The sequence below is a fragment of the Psittacula echo genome (assembly GCF_963264785.1).
Source record: "Psittacula echo genome assembly, chromosome: 31".
Taxonomy (NCBI): Eukaryota; Metazoa; Chordata; class Aves; order Psittaciformes; family Psittacidae; genus Psittacula; species Psittacula echo.
The window spans coordinates 261,055-282,417 of record NC_137766.1 but is presented as its reverse complement, the minus strand read 5'-3'; positions in this window follow the sequence as shown (position 1 = coordinate 282,417).

Here is a 21,363-nt window from a genome sequence, read left to right as displayed (position 1 = left end):
GGGGACATTGGGGACATGGGATACAGGGATGGGGATGGGACATGGGGGTTGTGAAGGGATGGAGGGGACAGAATGGGACCCAAAGGGACTCAAGGGGACCCAAAAGGGATCCAATGGGACCTGAAGGGGACTCAAAGGGATGCAATGGGGTTCAAGGAGACCCAAAGGGGACCAAATGGGACCCAAAGGGACTCAATGGGACCCAATGGGACTCAAGGGGACCAAATGGGACCCAAAGGGACTCAATGGGACCCAAACGGGATCCAATGGGACCTGAAGGGGACTCAAAGGGACGCAATGGGGTTCAAGGAGACCCAAAGGGGACCAAATGGGACCCAAAGGGACTCAATGGGACCCAATGGGACTCAAGGGGACCAAATGGGACCCAAAGGGACTCAATGGGACCCAAACGGGATCCAATGGGACCTGAAGGGGACTCAAAGGGACGCAATGGGGTTCAAGGAGACCCAAAGGGGACCAAATGGGACCCAAAGGGACTCAATGGGACCCAATGGGACTCAAGGGGACCAAATGGGACCCAAAGGGACTCAATGGGACCCAAACGGGATCCAATGGGACCTGAAGGGGACTCAAAGGGACGCAATGGGGTTCAAGGAGACCCAAAGGGGACCAAATGGGACCCAAAGGGACTCAATGGGACCCAAGGGGACTCAAGGGGATCCAAACGGACCCAATGGGACCCAAAGGGGATCCAATGGGACCTGAAGGGGACTCAAAGGGACGCAATGGGATTCAAGGAGATCCCAAAGGGGACCAAATGGGACCCAAAGGGACTCAATGGGACCCAAGGGGACTCAAGGGGATCCAAACGGACCCAATGGGACCCAAAGGGGATCCAATGGGACCTGAAGGGGACTCAAAGGGACGCAATGGGATTCAAGGAGATCCCAAAGGGGACCAAATGGGACCCAAAGGAACTCAAGGGGATCCAAATGGACCCAATGGGACCCGAAGGGACTCAATGGGACCCAAAGAGGACCCCAAGGGACCCAAATGGGATCCAAAGGGACCCAATGGGACTCAAGGGGACCCAATGGGACCCGAAGCGGTCTCACAGGGACCGCTCCCCCCCCCCCGCAGGCCCCGCGTTACCGGTCCCTGCCCCGCCCCATCCCTGGGGCCAGGCCCTGGCCTCGCTGCTGCGGCTCCTGAACCTGCTCCCGGGCGCCCCCTTGGGGACAGCGGCGGCAACAGCGCCCGGCACCGGCTCCGCGGGACCCCCCCGGCAAGGGCTGCGGGCACCGGGGACGTGGATACAGGGACAAGGGACAGGGATACAGGGACAAGGGGAACGGATGCAGGGACAAGGGACAGGGATACAGGGACAACGGGAATGGATACAGGGACAAGGAGAACGGATGCAGGGAGCAGGGACAGGGATACAGGGAGCAGGGGAACGGATGCAGGAACCAGGGCCAGGGATACAGGGACAACGGGAATGGATACAGGGACAAGGGACAGGGATACAGGGACAAGGGACATGGATACAGGGAGCAGGGGAACAGATGCAGGGACAAGGGGAACGGATGCAGGGACAAGGGACAGGGATACAGGGACAACGGGAATGGATACAGGGACAAGGAGAACGGATGCAGGGAGCAGGGACAGGGATACAGGGAGCAGGGGAACGGATGCAGGAACCAGGGCCAGGGATACAGGGACAACGGGAATGGATACAGGGACAAGGGACAGGGATACAGGGACAAGGGACATGGATACAGGGAGCAGGGGAACGGATGCAGGGACCAGGGGCAGGGATACAGGGACAAGGAGAATGGATGCAGGGACAAGGGGAATGGATGCAGGGACCAGGGGCAGGGATACAGGGAGCAGGGACAGGGACACAGGGACAAAGGACATGGATACAGGGACCAGGGGCATGGACACAGGGACAAGCGGAACAGATGCAGGGACAAGGAACACGGACACAGGGACAAGGGGAACGTCCCCAAGGAGCAGGGCCACGGACACAGGGACAAGGGGAATGGATGCAGGTACCAGGGCCATGGACATGGGGACAAGCGGAACCAGCCCAAGCACCAGGAACGCGGCTCCGGGCACTGGGACCACATCGGCAGGGACAAGGGACACGGATTCAAGCACAAGGGCCATGGACACCGGGACAAAGGGAACGTCCCCAAGGGCCATTCCGAGGTCCCCAGGCCCGGGGGGGGCCGCGGAGCTCGAGCGAGAGCAGGAATCTGAGCGGGATCAGGGCGATGCCACCGGAGCCTGGGGACACCGGGAGCCAGGACAGGTCCAGGGACACTGAGGACAGCGGGAGCCGAGGTACCGGGATGTGGGGTATGGGATATGGGATATGGGGTATGGGATATGGGATATGGGATATGGGGTATGGGGTATGGGGTATGGGGTATGGGATATGGGATATGGGATATGGGGTATGGGGTATGGGGTATGGGGTATGGGGTATGGGGTATGGGATATGGGATATGGGGTATGGGATATGGGGTATGGGATATGGGATATGGGGTATGGGGTATGGGATATGGGGTATGGGATATGGGGTATGGGGTATGGGGTATGGGATATGGGGTATGGGGTATGGGATATGGGGTATGGGATATGGGGTATGGGGTATGGGATATGGGGTATGGGGTATGGGGTATGGGGTATGGGATATGGGGTATGGGGTATGGGGTATGGGATATGGGGTATGGGATATGGGATGTGGGATGTGGGGTATGGGATATGGGGTATGGGGTATGGGATATGGGGTATGGGGAATGGGGTATGGGATATGGGGTATGGGGTATGGGATATGGGGTATGGGATATGGGATATGGGGTATGGGGAATGGGATATGGGGTATGGGATATGGGGTATGGGGTATGGGATATGGGGTATGGAATATGGGGTATGGGATATGGGATATGGGGTATGGGATATGGGGTATGGGATATGGGGTATGGGGAATGGGGTATGGGATATGGGGTATGGGATATGGGGTATGGGGTATGGGATATGGGGTATGGGGAATGGGGATATGGGATATAAGGTATGGGGAATGGGATATGGGGTATGGGATATGGGGTATGGGGTATGGGATATGGGGTATGGGGAATGGGGATATGGGATATAAGGTATGGGGAATGGGCTATGGGCTATGGGGTATGGGATATGGGGTATGGGATATGGGGTATGGGGTATGGGATATGGGGTATGGGATATGGGGTATGGGATATGGGCTATGGGCTATGGGGATATGGGGAATGGGATATGGGGTATGGTATTGGATATGGGATGTGGGATATGAAATGTGGGGGACATGGGGGCACAACCCCAGTGTCCAACTTCGTCCCTCGCTGTGTCCCTTCAGGTTGGGGACACTCGGAGGAGCTGCAGGAGGTGGCGTAGAGCTGTCCCCCTGTGCCCCTATTGATCCTGTGTCCCCATGTCCCCATGTCCCCATCCCATCTCCCCATTAAAGACGGAAGCAGCATCACCCCCATCCTTACCCCTGGCACGGAGACATCCGAGAGACCAAGAGTGGGGTTTGAGGAGCCTTTAATGGGGGGCATCCATGGGGTCAATGGGGCTGCCCCGGCTCAGGAGCTGCCCCTTGGGCCCCCCCCATGGCCCGGGGCTGCCCTGTCCCTGCCCCCGTCCCCCCCCCACTCGGGAAGGGGGGGCCACGGCGCCACCGGGACCAGGGGCACGGGGGGCTCGGGGGCATCGGGCCGGGGGGGGCCCTGAGGCCTGGGGGGGGGCCCGGCCTCGTGCGGCTGCAGCTGGGGGGGCGCTGGAGGGCAGCGTTCGGCCATGCTGGGGGGGCAGAGAGAGGTTATGGGGATCCCCCCCCCATTGAGACCAGTTATGGGGATCCCCCCCCCATTGAGACCAGTTATGGGGATCCCCCCCCCCATTGAGCCCAGTTATGGGGATCCCCTCCCCATTGAGACCAGTTATGGGGATCCCCCCCCCCATTGAGCCCAGTTATGGGGATCCCCCCCCCCTTGAGACCAGTTATGGGGATCCCCCCCCATTGAGACCAGTTATGGGGATCCCCCCCCCCATTGAGCCCAGTTATGGGGATCCCCTCCCCATTGAGACCAGTTATGGGGATCCCCCCCCCATTGAGACCAGTTATGGGGATCCCCCCCCCCATTGAGCCCAGTTATGGGGATCCCCTCCCCATTGAGACCAGTTATGGGGATCCCCCCCCCCCTTGAGACCAGTTATGGGGATCCCCCCCCCCCTTGAGACCAGTTATGGGGATCCCACCCCCCATTGATGCCAGTTATGGGGATCCCTCCCCATTAACCCCCAGTATAAAGAGCCACCCCCCCTTTGACCTCAGTTATGGGGATCCCCCCCCCATTGAGACCAGTTATGGGGATCCCCCCCCCCATTGAGCCCAGTTATGGGGATCCCCCCCCCCATTGAGCCCAGTTATGGGGATCCCCTCCCCATTGAGCCCAGTTATGGGGATCCCCCCCCCATTGAGACCAGTTATGGGGATCCCCTCCCCATTGAGCCCAGTTATGGGGATCCCCCCCCCATTGAGCGCAGTTATAGGGATCCCCCCCATTGAGCCCAGTTATGGGGATCCCCCCCCATTGACCCCCAGTGTAAAGAGCCACCCCCCCCATTGAGCCCAGTTATGGGGATCCCCCCCCATTGACCCCAGTTATGGGGATCCCCCCCATTGATCTCAGTTATGGGGATCCCCCCCCATTGACGCCAGTTACGGGGATCCCCCCCCCCATTGAGCCCAGTTATGGGGATCCCCCCCCCCATTGACCCAGTTACGGGGATCCCCCCCCATTGACCCCCAGTATAAAGAGCCACCCCCCCATTGACCCCAGTTATGGGGGTCCGGGACCCATCCTTTCCCCCCCCATCCCGCAGGGCTCCCCCCCCCCGGTACCTGGTGTCTATGGCAGCAGCTCCGAAGCAGCACCGGGAACACCGGGATCAATGGGAGCGCCGGGATCAGTGGGATCAATGGGATCAATGGGATCAGTGGGATCAATGGGATCAGTGGGAGCAGTGGGAGCAATGGGATCAATGGGAGCAATGGGAGCAATGGGATCAATGGGAGCAATGGGAGCTCTTATGGGCACGGGCAGGGCTGGAACCGGCCGGGCTGGAAGGTCGGGGTGGGACGTGGCAGCAGCTGCCCGTGAGTCAGAGCCCCTCCCGGCACCGCCCGGCCCTAGAGATAGAGCTGCCCCATAGAGCTGCCCCATAGAGCTGCCCCATAGAGCTGCCCCATAGACCTAACCCCTATTAACCTGTCCCCTATATAGAGCTGACCCTATAGACTTGCCCCCTATAGACCTGCCCCTAGAGAGCCAGCCCTTATAAACCTGCCCCTACAGACCTGCCGCTGTAGACTCCTCTATAGACATGAGCCTATAGAAACTGCTCCTATAGACCTGACCCTATAAAACCTGCCCCTATAGACCTAATCCTTATAGACCTGACCCCTATATAGTCCTGCCCCTATAGACCTGACCCTATAAAACCTGCCCCTATAGACCTAATCCTTATAAACCTGACCCCTATATAGACCTGTCCCTATAGACCTAACCCTTATAAACCTGACTCCTATATAGACCTGTCCCTATAGACCTAACCCTTATAAACCTGACCCCTATATAGACCTGTCCCTATAGACCTAACCCTTATAAACCTGACCCCTATATAGACCTGCCCCTATAGACCTAACCCTTATAAACCTGACTCCTATATAGACCTGTCCCTATAGACCTAACCCTTATAAACCTGACTCCTATATAGACCTGTCCCTATAGACCTAACCCTTATAAACCTGACCCCTATATAGACCTGTCCCTATAGACCTAACCCTTATAAACCTGACCCCTATATAGACCTGTCCCTATAGACCTAACCCTTATAAACCTGACTCCTATATAGACATGCCCCTATAGACCCCCCCTATAGACCTGCGCCTATAGAAACCGGGTGTGCTTTGTGTTGGGGACACGGGGGGGGTTCGGTGTTGGTGGCGCCTGGATCCCTCCGCCGCCGATCCCAAGGACCCAACAGCCCCCAAAGGGGACCTGGGCTCCGCTTTAAGCCCAGGAGGAGGTCAGGTTCCGGGGCCGGCTGTGGGGCAGGTTGTGGGTGAGGTTATGGGGCGCGCTATGGGCCAAGGTGTGGGTCAGGCTGTGGGGCGCGGGCAGGGGCACGTTGGGGAGCGGGGGGGGCCCCAGCAGGTCCCGCAGCTCCGGTTCCAGCTCCTCCCCAGCCCGTTCCGGGGGCCCCGTGGGGCCGGGGCCCGGAGCCGGGGCCGCGGTGGGGGGGGGCCGCGTGTTGGGGGCGCTCACGGGCACCGGAGCCGTGGACGGGAGCGGGACCGTGGCGGGCACCGGGAGGCTGCGGGCGGCGCCTGCGGACACCAGGGGGCGCTGGTGGGGAGCGCGGCTCCCCATTGCGATGGGGACCCGCATCCTCCCCATAGCCCCATGGCCCCCATGGCCCCCATAGCCCCCATAGCCCCCATAGCCACATAGCCTCCCATAGCCCCCCATGGCCCCCATAGCCCTCATAGCCACATAGCCTCCCATAACCACTCATAGCCCCCTATAGCCCCCATAACCCTCCATAGCCCCATAAACTCCCATAGCCCCCCATAGCCCCCATAGCCCCATAGCCCCCATAGCCTCCCATAGCCCCCATAACCTCCCATAGCCCCCCATAGCCCCCCATAGCCCCCATAGCCCCATAACCCCCATAGCCCCCCATAACCCTCATAGCCCCATAGCTCCCCATAGCCCCATAACCCTCCATAGCCCCCATAGCCCCATAACCCCCCATAGCCCCATAGCCCCCCATAGCCCCATAACCCCCCATAGCCCACATAGCCCCATAACCTCCCATAGCCCCCATAACCCCCATAGCCCACATAGCCACATAGCAGCCCGTAGCCCCCATAACCCCCTATAGCCACATAACCCCCCATAGCTCCATAGTCCCCCATAGCCCCATAGCCCCTATAGCCCCATAACCCCATAGGCCCATAGCCCCCCATATCCTCCCATAACCCCATAGCCCCATAGCTCCACCCCCGGGAAGGAGCCACGTGTTGGGCACCGACCGAGCAGGGCGAGCAGGAGCCCGAGGGTCCGGAGGGCACCCATGGGTGCTGCTTGTGGGGCCGGGAGCACCGGGAGCGCCGGGAGCGCCGGTTTTATGGGCTGGGATCCTCCCACCACTGATTCCAACCCAACCCAAGGCTGTGGCCACCTACGGAGGGTGGGGAACCGGGACGGGCACTGATGGTATGGGGCCAGACTGGTCCTAATGGGGTCAGAGTGGTCCTAATGGGGTCAGACTGGTCCTAATGGGGCCAGACTGGTCCTAATGGGGCCAGACTGGTCCTAATGGGGTCAGAGTGGTCCTAATGGGGTCAGACTGGTCCTAATGGGGTCAGAGTGGTCCTAATGGGGTCAGAGTGGTCCTAATGGGGCCAGACTGGTCCTAATGAGGTCAGAGTGGTCCTAATGGGGTCAGACTGGTCCTAATGGGGTCAGAGTGGTCCTAATGGGGCCAGACTGGTCCTAATGGGGTCAGAGTGGTCCTAATGGGGTCAGAGTGGTCCTAATGGGGCCAGACTGGTCCTAATGGGGTCAGAGTGGGCCTAATGGGGTCAGAGGGGGCCTAATGGGGCCAGACTGGTCCTAATGGGGTCAGACTGGTCCTAATGGGGTCAGAGTGGGCCTAATGGGGTCAGACTGGTCCTAATGGGGTCAGACTGGTCCTAATGGGGTCAGAGTGGTCCTAATGGGGCCAGACTGGTCCTAATGGGGTCAGAGTGGTCCTAATGGGGTCAGAGTGGGCCTAATGGGGTCAGAGTGGGCCTAATGGGGTCAGAGGGGGCCTAATGGGGCCAGACTGGTCCTAATGGGGTCAGACTGGTCCTAATGGGGCCAGACTGGTCCTAATGGGGTCAGACTGGTCCTAATGGGGTCAGAGTGGTCCTAATGGGGTCAGAGTGGTCCTAATGGGGCCAGACTGGTCCTAATGGGGTCAGAGTGGGCCTAATGGGGTCAGAGGGGGCCTAATGGGGCCAGACTGGTCCTAATGGGGTCAGAGTGGTCCTAATGGGGCCAGACTGGTCCTAATGGGGTCAGAGTGGTCCTAATGGGGCCAGACTGGTCCTAATGGGGCCAGACTGGTCCTAATGAGGTCAGAGTGGTCCTAATGGGGCCAGACTGGTCCTAATGGGGTCAGAGTGGTCCCCAAGTGCCACCCTTCCCATGGGTGCCCTTGGCTCATCTCCCATGTCTCCACTGTCCCCATCCCATCCCTGATGTTCCCATCCCCATCCCATGGGTGTCCCCTGTCCCCATTGTCCCCATTCCCATCCCTCTGGGTGTCCCCATCCCACATCATTCCTAATGTTCCCCATCCCATCCCATGGATGTCCCATTCTCCATGTCCCATTGTCCCCATTCCTGATGTTCCCATCCCCATCCCAAGGATATCCCATGTCCCCACTGTCCCCATTCCCATCCCATTCCTGATGTTCCCATCCCCATCCCATGGATATCCCATTGTCCCCATTGTCCCCATTCCCATCCTTCTGGGTGTCCCCATCCAATCCCATCCCTGATGTTCCCATCCCCATCCCATGTCCCCATTGTCCCCATTCCCATCTCTGGGTGTCCCCATCCCACCTCATTCCCGATGTCCCCATCCCCATCCCATGGATATCCCATTGTCCCCATTGTCCCCATTCCCATCCTTCTGGGTGTCCCCATCCCATCCCATTCCTGATGTTCCCAACCCCATCCCATGGATATCCCATTGTCCCCATTGTCCCCATTCCCATCCTTCTGGGTGTCCCCATCCAATCCCATCCCTGATGTTCCCATCCCCATCCCATGTCCCCATTGTCCCCATTCCCATCTCTGGGTGTCCCCATCCCACCTCATTCCCGATGTCCCCATCCCCATCCCATGGATCTCCCATTGTCCATCCCCATTGTCCCCATTCCCACCCACGGGCGCATCCCGGCCCCACCGCTCCATCCGGTTGGTGCCCGCTGCGGGGCAGGGACGAGCCGGGTGCTGCCAGGAACGCGTTTATTGGGATCCATCCCAAGGGATGCGGGCTCCGCCTCCCCCCCCCCCCCCCCTACGCGGCGCAATCCCCGCAGCCCGATCCCGGCCCGGATCCCGCCCTGGCACCGCCAGCGGATCCCGACGGATGCTCCCTGCGGATGGGGATGTGGCCCCCGATGCGGGCGGGATCGCGCAGCCCCGGGATGAACGGGATCCCGGGATTCTTGTACCCGGGCCGGAGGCTGCCCCCATAGGAGCTCGGTCTGGATCCTCCCCCATAGGAGCCCGATCCGGATCCCCCCCCATAGGAACCCGATCCGGATTCACCCCCATAGGAGCCCGATCCGGATCCACCCCCATAAGAGCCCAATCCGGATCCACCCCCATAGGAGCCCGATCCCGATCCCCCCCCATAGGAGCTCGGTCCGGATCCACCCCCATAGGAGCCAGATCCCGATCCCCCCCCATAGGAGCTCGGTTCGGATCCACCCCCATAGGAGCCAGATCCCGATCCCCCCCCATAGGAACTCGGTCCGGATCCACCCCCATAGGAACTCGGTCCGGATCCACCCCCATAGGAGCCCGATCCGGATCCTCCCCCATAGGAACTCGGTCCCAATCCACCCCCATAGGAGCTCGGTCCCGATCCACCCCCATAGGAACTCGGTCCGGATCCACCCCCATAGGAACTCGGTCCCGATCCACCCCCATAGGAGCTCGGTCCCGATCCACCCCCATAGGAGCTCGGTCCGGATCCACCCCCATAGGAGCTAGGTCCGGATCCACCCCCATAGGAGCTCGGTCCCGATCCACCCCCATAGGAGCTAGGTCCGGATCCACCCCCATAGGAACCCGATCCGGATCCACCCCCATAGGAGCTTGGTCCGGATCCTCCCCCATAGGAGCCGGATCCATCCCCATAGGATATTGAATCACTCCCATAGGAGCCGGAGTCACTTCCATAGGAGCCGGAGTCGCTCCCATAGGAGCCTGATCCACCCCCATGGGATCCCGATGGGCCCCCATAGGAGCTTGATCCAGTCCCATGGGATCCCGATCCCAATGAGCCCCCATAGGATCCTGGTCTGCCGGAGGAGCCTGATCCAGCCCCTTGGGATCCTGATCCGCTCCCATAGGAGCTGGATCCACCCCCTTGGTATGAGCCCCCATAGGATCCTGAATCATCCCCATAGGACTCCGGGAGCCCATAGGATCCTGAGCTGTCCCCATAGGAGCTTGATTCCCCCCCATAGGAGCCGGATCCGCTCCCATAGGATCCCGATCCGCTGCTTCCTTGGGATCCGGGTCTGCCTGAGCCTGAACTGGATCCTCCCTGTGATCCCCCATAGGATCCCGATCCTCCTCCATAGGATCCCGATCCGCTGCTTCCTTGGGATCCAGGTCTCCCTGATCCCGATCCACCCCCATAGGATCCCGATCCACCCCCATAGGATCCCGATCCTCCTCCATAGGATCCCGATCCACTGCCTCCTTGGGATCCGGGTCTGCCTGATCCAGATCCAATCCCTCCCTGGGATCCAGGTCTTCCCGATCCGGATCCACTGCCCCCATGGGATCCAGGTCTGCCTGATCCAGATCCGCTTCCCCCCTGGGATCCAGGTCTTCCCGATCCGGACCCACTGCCCCCATGAGATCCAGGTCTTCCCGATCCAGATCCGCTTCCCCCCTGGGATCCAGGTCTTCCCGATCCGGACCCACTGCCCCCATGAGATCCAGGTCTTCCCGATCCAGATCCGCTTCCCCCCTGGGATCCAGGTCTTCCCGATCCGGACCCACTGCCCCCATGAGATCCAGGTCTTCCCGATCCAGATCCGCTTCCCCCCTGGGATCCAGGTCTTCCCGATCCGGACCCACTTCCATAGGATCCCCCACTGGATCCCCCATAGGAGCCGGGTCTCCCTGATCCCGATCCACTCCCAGAAGACCCAAGTCCATAGGATCCCGGTCTGCTCCCGTGGGATCCTGGCTTGTTCCCGTAGGATCCTGAAGAGCTTCCGCCTCCTTGGGATACACCGGATCCGCCTCCATAGGATCCTGAATCACCTCCATAGGATCCCGAATTGCCCCCATAGGATCCTCCCAGCTGGGGGCTGAGGAATCCCATGGGATCCTTGCAGGGATCCACCCCGGCCATCAGCGGCTCCAGGCGGGATCCGGATTCGCAGCGGGCGGAGGCGCCTGGGACAAGGCGGAGCCTCAGCCCCAGCCCATCCCGGCCTTTCCCGGTCCCCATCCCCCTCCATCCCAGTCCATCCCATTTCCCCCAGTCCATCCCATTCTATCCCACTCTATCCCATTCCACCTCAATCTATCCCAGTTTCCATCCCAGTCCCCATCCCATTCTACCCCACTCTATCCCAGTCCATCCCAGTCTATCCCACTCTATCCCAATCCCCATCCCATTCCCCCCCAGTCCATCCCATCCCAGTCCTCATCCCCACTCCATCCCATTCTATCCCAATCCATCCCATTCCCTCCCATCCCATCCCTCTCTATCCCATCCCTCCCATCCCATCCCTCTCTATCCCATCCCATTCCCCCCATCCCATCCCTTTCTATCCCATCCCTCTCTATCCCATCCCTCTCTATCCCATCCCATTACCCCCATCCCATCCCTCTCTATCCCATCCCTCTCTATCCCATCCCATTCCCTCCATCCCATCCCTCTCTATCCCATCCCATTCCCCCCATCCCATCCCTCTCTATCCCATCCCTCCCATCCCATCCCTCTCTATCCCATCCCATTCCCTCCATCCCATCCCTCTCTATCCCATCCCATTCCCCCCATCCCATCCCTCTCTATCCCATCCCTCCCATCCCATCCCTCTCTATCCCATCCCATTCCCCCCATCCCATCCCTCTCTATCCCATCCCTCCCATCCCATCCCTCTCTATCCCATCCCATTCCCCCCATCCCATCCCTCTCTATCCCATCCCTCCCATCCCATCCCAGTCTCTCCCATCCCCTCCCCGCTCACCCTCCGGGCCGAGGCAGAGCAGGAGGACGCCGAGCGCCGGCAGCAGCAGCCGGGGCCGGGCCATGGCCGGAACCATCGGAGCCAGCGGGGACGGCGCCGGGACCCCGGGAGCGGCCTTAAATGGGGCCGGGCCGGGGCAGGGCCCCGGGGAGGGGCTGGGGCCGGGCCCCACCCGCGGCCAAGCTCTGAGTCACGGCGGGGAGCGGCCGCAATGGGGACCTATGGGGGTCACTATGGGGGTCACTATGGGGGTCACTATGGAGGCACTATGGGGTTCCTATAGGGGTCACTATGGGGGTCACTATGGGGGTCACTATGGGGGTCACTATGGGGTTCCTATAGGGGTCACTATGGGGGTCACTATGGGGTTCCTATAGGGGTCACTATGGGGGTCACTATGGGGGCACTATGAGGGTCACTATGGAGGCACTATGGGGTTCCTATAGGGGTCACTATGGGGGTCACTATGGGGTTCCTATAGGGGTCACTATGGGGGTCACTATGGGGGCACTATGAGGGTCACTATAGGGGTCCCTATGGGGTTCCTATAGGGGTCACTATGGGGGTCACTATGGGGTTCCTATAGGGGTCACTATGGGGGTCACTATGGGGGTCACTATGGGGTTCCTATAGGGGTCACTATAGGGGCACTATGGGGTTCCTATAGGGGTCACTATGGGGGCACTATGGGGGTCACTATGGGGGTCACTATGGGGGTCACTATGGGGGCACTATGAGGGTCACTATGGAGGCACTATGGAGTTCCTATAGGGGTCACTATGGGGGTCACTATAGGGGTCCCTATGGGGTCACTATGGAGTTCCTATAGGGGTCACTATGGGGGTCACTATAGGGTCAGTATAGGGGTCGCTATGGGGCCACTATGGGGGCCACTGTGGGGTTCCCATAGAGGTCCCTATTGGGGCACTATGGGGGTCACTATATGGTCAGTATAGGGGTCACTATGTGGATCACTATAGGGATCACTATAAGGGTTCCTATAGGGGTCCCTATGGGGGCACTATGGGGGTCACTATGGGGGTCACACTATGGGGGTCACTATGGGGGTCACTCTAGGGTCAGTATAAGGGTCACTATGAGGTCACTATAGGGGTCACTATGGAGGTCACCATGGGGGTCACTATGGGGTTCCTATAGGGGTCCCTATTGGGGCACTATGGGGGTCACTATCGGGGTCACTATGGGGTTCCTATAGGGGTCCCTATCGGGTCACTATGGGGGTCACTATTGGCGTCACTATGGGGTTCCTATAGGGGTTCCTATTGAAGTCACTATGGGAGTCCCTATGGGGGTCACTATGGAGGGTCCCTATGGGGTTCCCTATGTAGGTCGCTATGGAGGGTCCCTATGGGGGTCCCTATGTAGGTGCCCATTGGGGTCCCTATAGGGTTCCCTATGTAGGTCCCTATGGAGGTCCCTATGTAGGTCCCTATGGAGGGTCCCTATGGGGTTCCCTATGTAGGTTCCTATGGAGGGTCCCTATGGGGTTCCCTGTGTAGGTCCCTATGGGGTCCCTACGGGGTTCCCTGTGTAGGTCCCTATGGGGTCCCTATGGGGTTCCCTATGTAGGTCCCTATGGAGGGTCCCTATGGGGTCCCTACGGGGTTCCCTGTGTAGGTCCCTATGGGGTCCCTATGGGGTTCCCTATGTAGGTCCCTATGGAGGGTCCCTATGGGGTTCCCTATGTAGGTCCCTATGGGGTCCCTATGTAGGTCCCTATGGAGGGTCCCTGTGGGGTTCCCTATGTAGCTCCCTATGGGGTCCCTATGGGGTTCCCTATGTAGGTCCCTATGGGGTCCCTATGGGGTTCCCTATGTAGCTCCCTATGGGGTCCCTATGGGGTCCCTATGTAGGTCCCTATTGGGGTCCCTATGGGGTTCCCTGTGTAGGTCCCTATGGGGTTCCCTATGTAGCTCCCTATTGGGGTCCCTATGGGGTTCCCTATGTAGCTCCCTATGGGGTCCCTATGGGGTTCCCTATGTAGCTCCCTATTGGGGTCCCTATGGGGTTCCCTATGTAGCTCCCTATTGGGGTCCCTATGGGGTTCCCTATGTAGCTCCCTATTGGGGTCCCTATGGGGTTCCCTATGTAGCTCCCTATTGGGGTCCCTATGGGGTTCCCTATGTAGGTCCCTATGGGGTCCCTATGGGGTTCCCTATGTAGCTCCCTATTGGGGTCCCTATGGGTTCCCTATGTAGGTCCCTATTGGGGTCCCTATGGGGTTCCCTATGTAGGTCCCTATGGAGGGTCCCTATGGGGTTCCCTATGTAGGTCCCTATGGAGGGTCCCTATGGGGTTCCCTATGTAGGTCCCTATGGAGGGTCCCTATGGGGTTCCCTATGTAGGTCCCTATGGAGGGTCCCTATGGGGTTCCCTATGGAGGGTCCCTATGGGGTTCCCTATGTAGGTCCCTATGGAGGGTCCCTATGGGGTTCCCTATGTAGCTCCCTATGGAGGGTCCCTATGGGGTTCCCTATGTAGCTCCCTATGGAGGGTCCCTATGGGGTTCCCTATGTAGCTCCCTATGGAGGGTCCCTATGGGGTTCCCTATGTAGCTCCCTATGGAGGGTCCCTATGGGGTTCCCTATGTAGGTCCCTATGGAGGGTCCCTATGGGGTTCCCTATGTAGGTCCCTATGGGTGCGGATCGGGGTCAGGGCGGCACCGGGACTCGGGCGGGGTGGGTGCGCCCGGACGCGGGTCCCCTTGGCAAGGTCACAAAGGTCAGGGCGGGGTCACAAAGGTCAGGGTGGGGCCCCCCCCTCCCCACCCCCCACCGGAAGGCACCGATTAGGGGTGGGCGGGGCCTAAGTGAGCTCGGACCCAGCCCTGACCCCGGGGGGGGGGGCATGGAATGGGGGGATCCAAATGGATTTAAGGGGTCCCAAGGAGCTGGGATGGGGGGGGATGATGGGGATTGGGGGGTGCAGGGGGTTCTGGGGGGGATCCAGATGGATTGAAGGGGTCCCTTTAATGGGGGGATACTGGGAATAGGGGAGATTCCAAGGACAGGGATTGACTGGGGCCGGGGGGGGATCCGGCTGGATCTAAGGGGTCCCAAGGAGCAGAGATCTGGGTGGGATGATGGGGATTGGTCCCTAACAGGAAGAATCCATGGAGATGATGTTGGGGGGGGGGGGGATCAACGGGGACCCCCAAACCGAGGCGATGGGATGCGGTGGATCCCTGGGATCGGGGGGGGGGGGGAACCCGACGTCACCGCGCGGTGTCGCTGCACCCGCGACCCTACAATAACACCCCATGGGCCTCGCCCCGCCCCTTCCCAAACAAGCCCCGCCCCCCGCATAGGCCCCGCCCCCCTCCCTCCTTTACACCCACCCCCCCCTCCTTCCCCACACAAAGACCCCCCCCCCCACCCCCTCCCCCTGCACCGGGGGGGGGGGTCCCGGGGCTCCTCTTTGCGCCCCCCCTCCTTAGCTTGGGTCCCTCCATTAGAACAAAGCCGGGGGGGGGGGGAACTCGGCCCGGGTTCCTGCGAGTCATCGCGCCCCTCCCCCACCTCCCCACCCCTCCCCCCCCCGCGGGAAAAGCCGCTTTTCATTCCCCCCCCCCTCCTCCTTCCCTCCCTCTCCCCCCCCCCCCCCCCCCCCCCCCCGCATCCGCTTGGTCCGGCCCGGCCGCCGGGTCCCGCTCCGCTCCCGGGGTGAGTACACGGGGACCCCCCGGACCCTCCCATTGCGCTCCGATGGGGGGGGGGAGGAAGGGAAGGGACGGGATTCCCCCCCCCCCCCCCCAAGCTCCGTTCGCATCCGCCCTTCCGCGACAAAGGCAGCGCCAATGGGGCCCCCCCCCCGGGCTTGCGCGGGTCCGAGGGGGGGGCCGGAAGATGGAGACACCCCATAGAGAGAACGGGCACAGGGGGGGCATGGAGCCCCCAGAGCAGGGACCCCCCCATGGCAGGGACCCCCCCCCATAGCAGAGACCTCACCCCATAGCAGGGACCTCCCTATGGCAGGGAGCCCACCCCATAGCACGAACCCCACCCCATGGCATGGAGTCCACCCCATAGCATGAAACCCCCATAAGCAGAGACCCCATCGCATAGCATGGACCCCCCCCCGTAGCGTGGAGTCCACCCCATAGCATGGACCTCCTTATACCATGGACCCCACCATAGCATGGACCTCCCTATGGCACGGAGCCCACCCCATAGCATGGATCCCATCCCATAGCGTGGACCCAATCTCATAGCATGGACCCCCCCATTGAATGGAGTCCACCCCATATCAGGGACCCCACCCCATAGCATGGACCTCCTTATAGCAGGAACACCCCCATAGCATGGACCCCATCCCATAGCGTGGACCCCATCCTATAGCGTGGACCCCATCCCATAGCATGGACCCCTCCATAGCATGGACCCCTCCATAGCATGGACCCCATCCCATAGCGTGGACCCCATCCCATAGCGTGGACCCCATCCCATAGCATGGACCCCCCCATAGCATGGAGCCCACCCCATAGCGTGGACCCCATCCCATAGTGTGGACCCCATCCCATAGCATGGACTTCCTTATAGCAGGGACCCCATCCCATAATGTGGACCCCATCCCATAGCATGGACCCCCCCATAGCATGGAGCCCACCCCATAGCGTGGACCCCATCCCATAGCGTGGACCCAATCTCATAGCATGGACCCCACCCCATAGCATGGAGCCCCCATAGCATGGACCCTTCCATAGCGTGAACCCCACCCCATAGCATGGACCCCCCTGAAAGTTTGGGGGTCCCCCCTTTATCCTGAGACCCCCCCCAATCTCCTGGGCCCCCCCTAAATCCTGGCACCCAATCCCGAGTGTCCCCCCCTTAGGATGCCACCACTGGGAGCTGTGATGGGGGGACAAGGCCCGTCCCGGTGTCGCCAGGTGTCCCCTCCTCATCCCATCAGCATCACCCCCCCTTCCATGGTGGCCCGAGTGGCTCTGGTCCCCATCCCCGCTCCATCATCCCCATCCTTGTTCCTCCATGATCCTCATCCTTGGGCCCTCATTCCCATCCTTGGTTCCTCCATCATCCCCATCCTTGCTTCCTCTTCATCCCCATCCTTGCTTCCTCCATCATCCCCATCCTTGGTTCCTCCTCATCCCCATCCTTGGTTCCTCTTCATCCCCATCCTTGTTCCTCCTCATCCCCATCCTTGGTTCCTCCTCATCCCCATCCTTGGTTCCTCTTCATCCCCATCCTTGTTCCTCCATCATCCCCATCCTTGTTCCTCTATCATCCCCATCCTTGGTTCCTCCATCATCCCCATCCTTGGTTCCTCTTCATCCCCATCCTTGGTTCCTCCATCGTCCCCATCCTTGTTTCCTCCATCATCCCCATCCTTGTTCCTCCATCATCCCCATCCTTGTTCCTCCATCATCCCCATCCTTGGGCCCTCAATCCCATCCTTGGTTCCTCCATCATCCCCATCCTTGTTTCCTCCATCATCCCCATCCTTGGTTCCTCTTCATCCCCATCCTTGGTTCCTCTTCATCCCCATCCTTGTTCCTCCATCATCCCCATCCCAACCCATCACCTCCCTGTTCCAGCTCCATCATCCCCACCCCTCCACCCCTCCATCCCGGATCCATGTCCCATCCCCATCCCCATCCCGGATCCATGTCCCTGCCCCATCCCCATCCCTCCCTGTCCCCGCAGGCCATGGCGGTGCCGGGCTGGAAGCTGCAGCTCCTGGAGCGGCGGCGGCGGGAGGAGGAGGCCTCCCTGCGGCGGGAGCGGGAGCAGCGGGACCGGGCTGCGCAGCTTCCCCTTTGGAAACGGGAGCTGCTGGAGCGGCGCCGCGCTAAGGCCGGCGGCAGCCCCGGGGCATCCGGTAACACCGGGGCCGGGCCGGTCCCCGCCGCGCCGGGGCTGAGCCGCAGCGCGGAGGCGCTGGAGAGCGGCGGGGACCCGGAGCCCCCGCGCGGCCGCGTCCGGCGCCTCCGCTCCCGCTTCGCCCCTGCCCGGTCCCTGAGCCCCGAGCGGGAGCGGGACCGGGGGGACACGGAGCGGGCAGAGGGGTGCGAGGGGCCCCGTGGGGCAGCCGAGGGGCAGGGGGTGCCTGGGGATGCTCAGGGAGCAGCGGGGGTGCAGGGCGCCATTGAGGGCTGCAGGACCACGAAGGGCCGGGGGGGGGCCACCAGCCCGGGGCCAGCGGAGGGCAAGGGGGGGGCTGAGAGCCATAGGGCAGGCAAGGGCCATGGGGGGGGCCTGGGCGATGGGGGGGGGGCAGGCAAGGAGCTGGAGGAGGAGAAGAGGGGCACGGGCAAGGGGAGCATGGAGGGGTGTAGGGAGGGGAAGGGGAAGGGGGGGGGCGTCGGTGTGGGGGCAACCAAAGAGCTGGTGGCACCAAGGGACCCGGTGGCACCAAAAGACCTGGTTACCACTAAAGACATGGGGACACCAAAGGACCCGGTGACACCGAAGGTGCTGGTGACACCAAAAGACCCGGTGGCACCCAAAGACCCGGTGACACCCAAGGTGCTGGTGACACCAAAGGACCTGGTGGCACCAAAAGACTTGGTTACCACTAAAGACATGGTGCCACCCAAAGACATGGTGCCACCCAAGGCGCTGGTGACACCAAAGGACCCGGTGACACCAAGGGACCTGGTGCCACCCAAGGTGCTGGTGCCACCCAAAGACCTGGTGCCACCCAAGGTGCTGGTGCCACCAAAGGACCCGGTGCCACCAAAGGACCTGGTTACCACTAAAGACCTGGTGCCACCAAAGGACCCGGTGCCACCAAAGGACCTGGTTACCACTAAAGACCTGGTGCCACCAAAGGACCCGGTGCCACCAAAGGACCTGGTTACCACTAAAGACCCGGTGCCACCAAAGGACCCGGTGCCACCCAAGGCCCTGGTTCCACCCAAAGCCCCGGTGCCACCCAAGGGCCCCACCACGTGCTCGGTGCTGCCGCCGTCACCCCCGGCTGCGGCTGGGGAGGAGCCGGGCGCCGCCATGCGCGGGGGCCCCCGCCATGGCCCCCCCCCCCCGGCCCACCCGGCCCTGGAGCGCCGCAGCGGCAACACCATCACCGTGCGCCCCCGCCGCGGGGCCACCGGCACCGGGCCACCGGAGCCGGCCCCCCCCGGCCCGGCACCGGCACCGGAGCCGCTGCCCCCCCCCAAGAAGCGCTACCCGACGGCAGAGGAGATCCAGGTCATCGGCGGGTACCTGGCGCTGCCGCGCTCCTGCCTGGCCAAGAGCCACCCCCACCGCAAGAAGGTAGGAGCCCCCCCCAGCCCCATGGCCCCTTGGTGGCCCCATCCGTGCCCCCTTTGTGGCCCCATGGCCGCCCCATGGCTCCTGGTGAGGTCCCTCCAGCCCCTCAGTGTCACCTCTGCCCTGGCGCCATCCTTGTCCCCTCCTGGACCTTCCTGTCCCCATCCCTGGTCCACAGCTGCATGTCCCCATCCCCATGTCCCCATCTCCATGTCCCTGTCCCCATCCCCATGTCCCCATCCCCATGTCCCTGTTCCCATTCCCATATCCCCATCCCCATCCCCATGTCCCCGTCCCCATCCCCATATCCCCATCCCCATCCCCATGTCCCCATCCCCATGTCCCCGTCCCCATCCCCATGTCCCCATCCCCATATCCCCATCCCCATCCCCATGTCCCCAACCCCATCCCCATGTCCCTGTCCCCATCCCCATCTCCCCATCCCCATGTCCCTGTCCCCATCCCCATCTCCCCATCCCCATGTCCCCATCCCCATCCCCATGTCCCCATCCCTGCCCCTTCCCGGGGTCCCCAACCCTTGTTCCTGCCCCCCAACACCCCCAGCCCCACTTCCTGCCCCACTTCCTGCCCCCCCCCCAGCAGCACCCCAAAAACAGGAACTGGGGGGGGGGGGGGATGGGCAGGAAGTGGCTCTATGGGGGAGGGGCAGCCCCTCCCCTGCCCCCCCCCGGTCACATGACCTCCCCCCTTCATTAAGAGCCTCCCATTAATGATGCTTAAGCGCAGAGGGGATTAATCACCATGGGAACGGCTGGGGGGGCCCGGGGCCAGGCTGTCCCTATGGTGTCCCTATGATGTCCTCATGGTGTCCCTATGGTGTCCTCATGGTGTCCTTATGGTGTCCCTATGGTGTCCCTATGATGTCCTCATGGTGTCCTCATGGTGTCCCTATGGTGTCCTCATGGTGTCCCTATGGTGTCCCTATGGTGTCCCTATGGTGTCCTCATGGTGTCCTCATGGTGTCCCTATGGTGTCCTCATGGTGTCCCTATGGTGTCCTTATGGAGTCCCTGTGGTGTCCCTATGGCGTCCTTATGGTGTCCCTGTGGTGTCCCTATGGTGTCCTTATGGTGTCTCTATGGTGTCCTCATGGTGTCCTCATGGTGTCCCTATGGTGTCCTCATGGTGTCCCTATGGTGTCCCTATGGTGTCCTTATGGTGTCCTTATGGTGTCCCTATGGTGTCCTTATGGTGTCCCTGTGGTGTCCCTATGGTGTCCTTATGGTGTCCCTGTGGTGTCCCTATGGTGTCCTTACGATGTCCTTATGATGTCCATATGGTGTCCCTATGATGCCCCTCATTATCCCCCCATTGTCCCCCCATTCCCCCCATTCCCCCATTGCCCCCATTCCCCCATTGCCCCCATGCCCCCCATTGCCCCCATTCCCCCATTGCCCCCATTGCCCTCATTACCCCATTCCCCCCATTCCCCCATGCCCCCCATTGCCCCCCATTCCCCCCATTCCCCCATTGCCCCCATTCCCCCATTGCCCCCATTGACCCCATTCCCCCATTGCCCCACATTGCCCCCATTCCCCCATTGCCCCCATTGCCCCATTGCCCCATTGCCCCATTGCCCCCATTGCCCCATTACCCCGTTCCCCCCTTGCCGCAGCTGAAGATCTGGTTCAGCGAGCGGGACCTGGAGCGCACCTTCTCTTACCCGTCGGAGGGGGCGCTGCTGGCGGCCTGGGGCCCCCCCGAGGAGCCCCCGGCCCCCCCCGGGCCTGCCCCCGACGAGGAAGAGGAGGAGGAGGAGCCCCCCCATGTGCGGGGGGGGCCGGGGGGGCTGCGGGCACGAGCCCTGCTCGTGGGTGAGACATGGGGGGGACAATGGGGGGCAATGGGGGTCTATGGCCATGGGGGTGTAATGGAGGGGGTAATGGGGGGTTAAAGGGGGTAATGGGGGTCCTGGGGGGGGGGAATGGAGAGGCTCATGGGGCGCAATGGGGGGGTAATGGGGGTTAAAGGGGGTAATGGGGGTCTATGGCCATGGGGGGGTAATGGGGGGGTAAT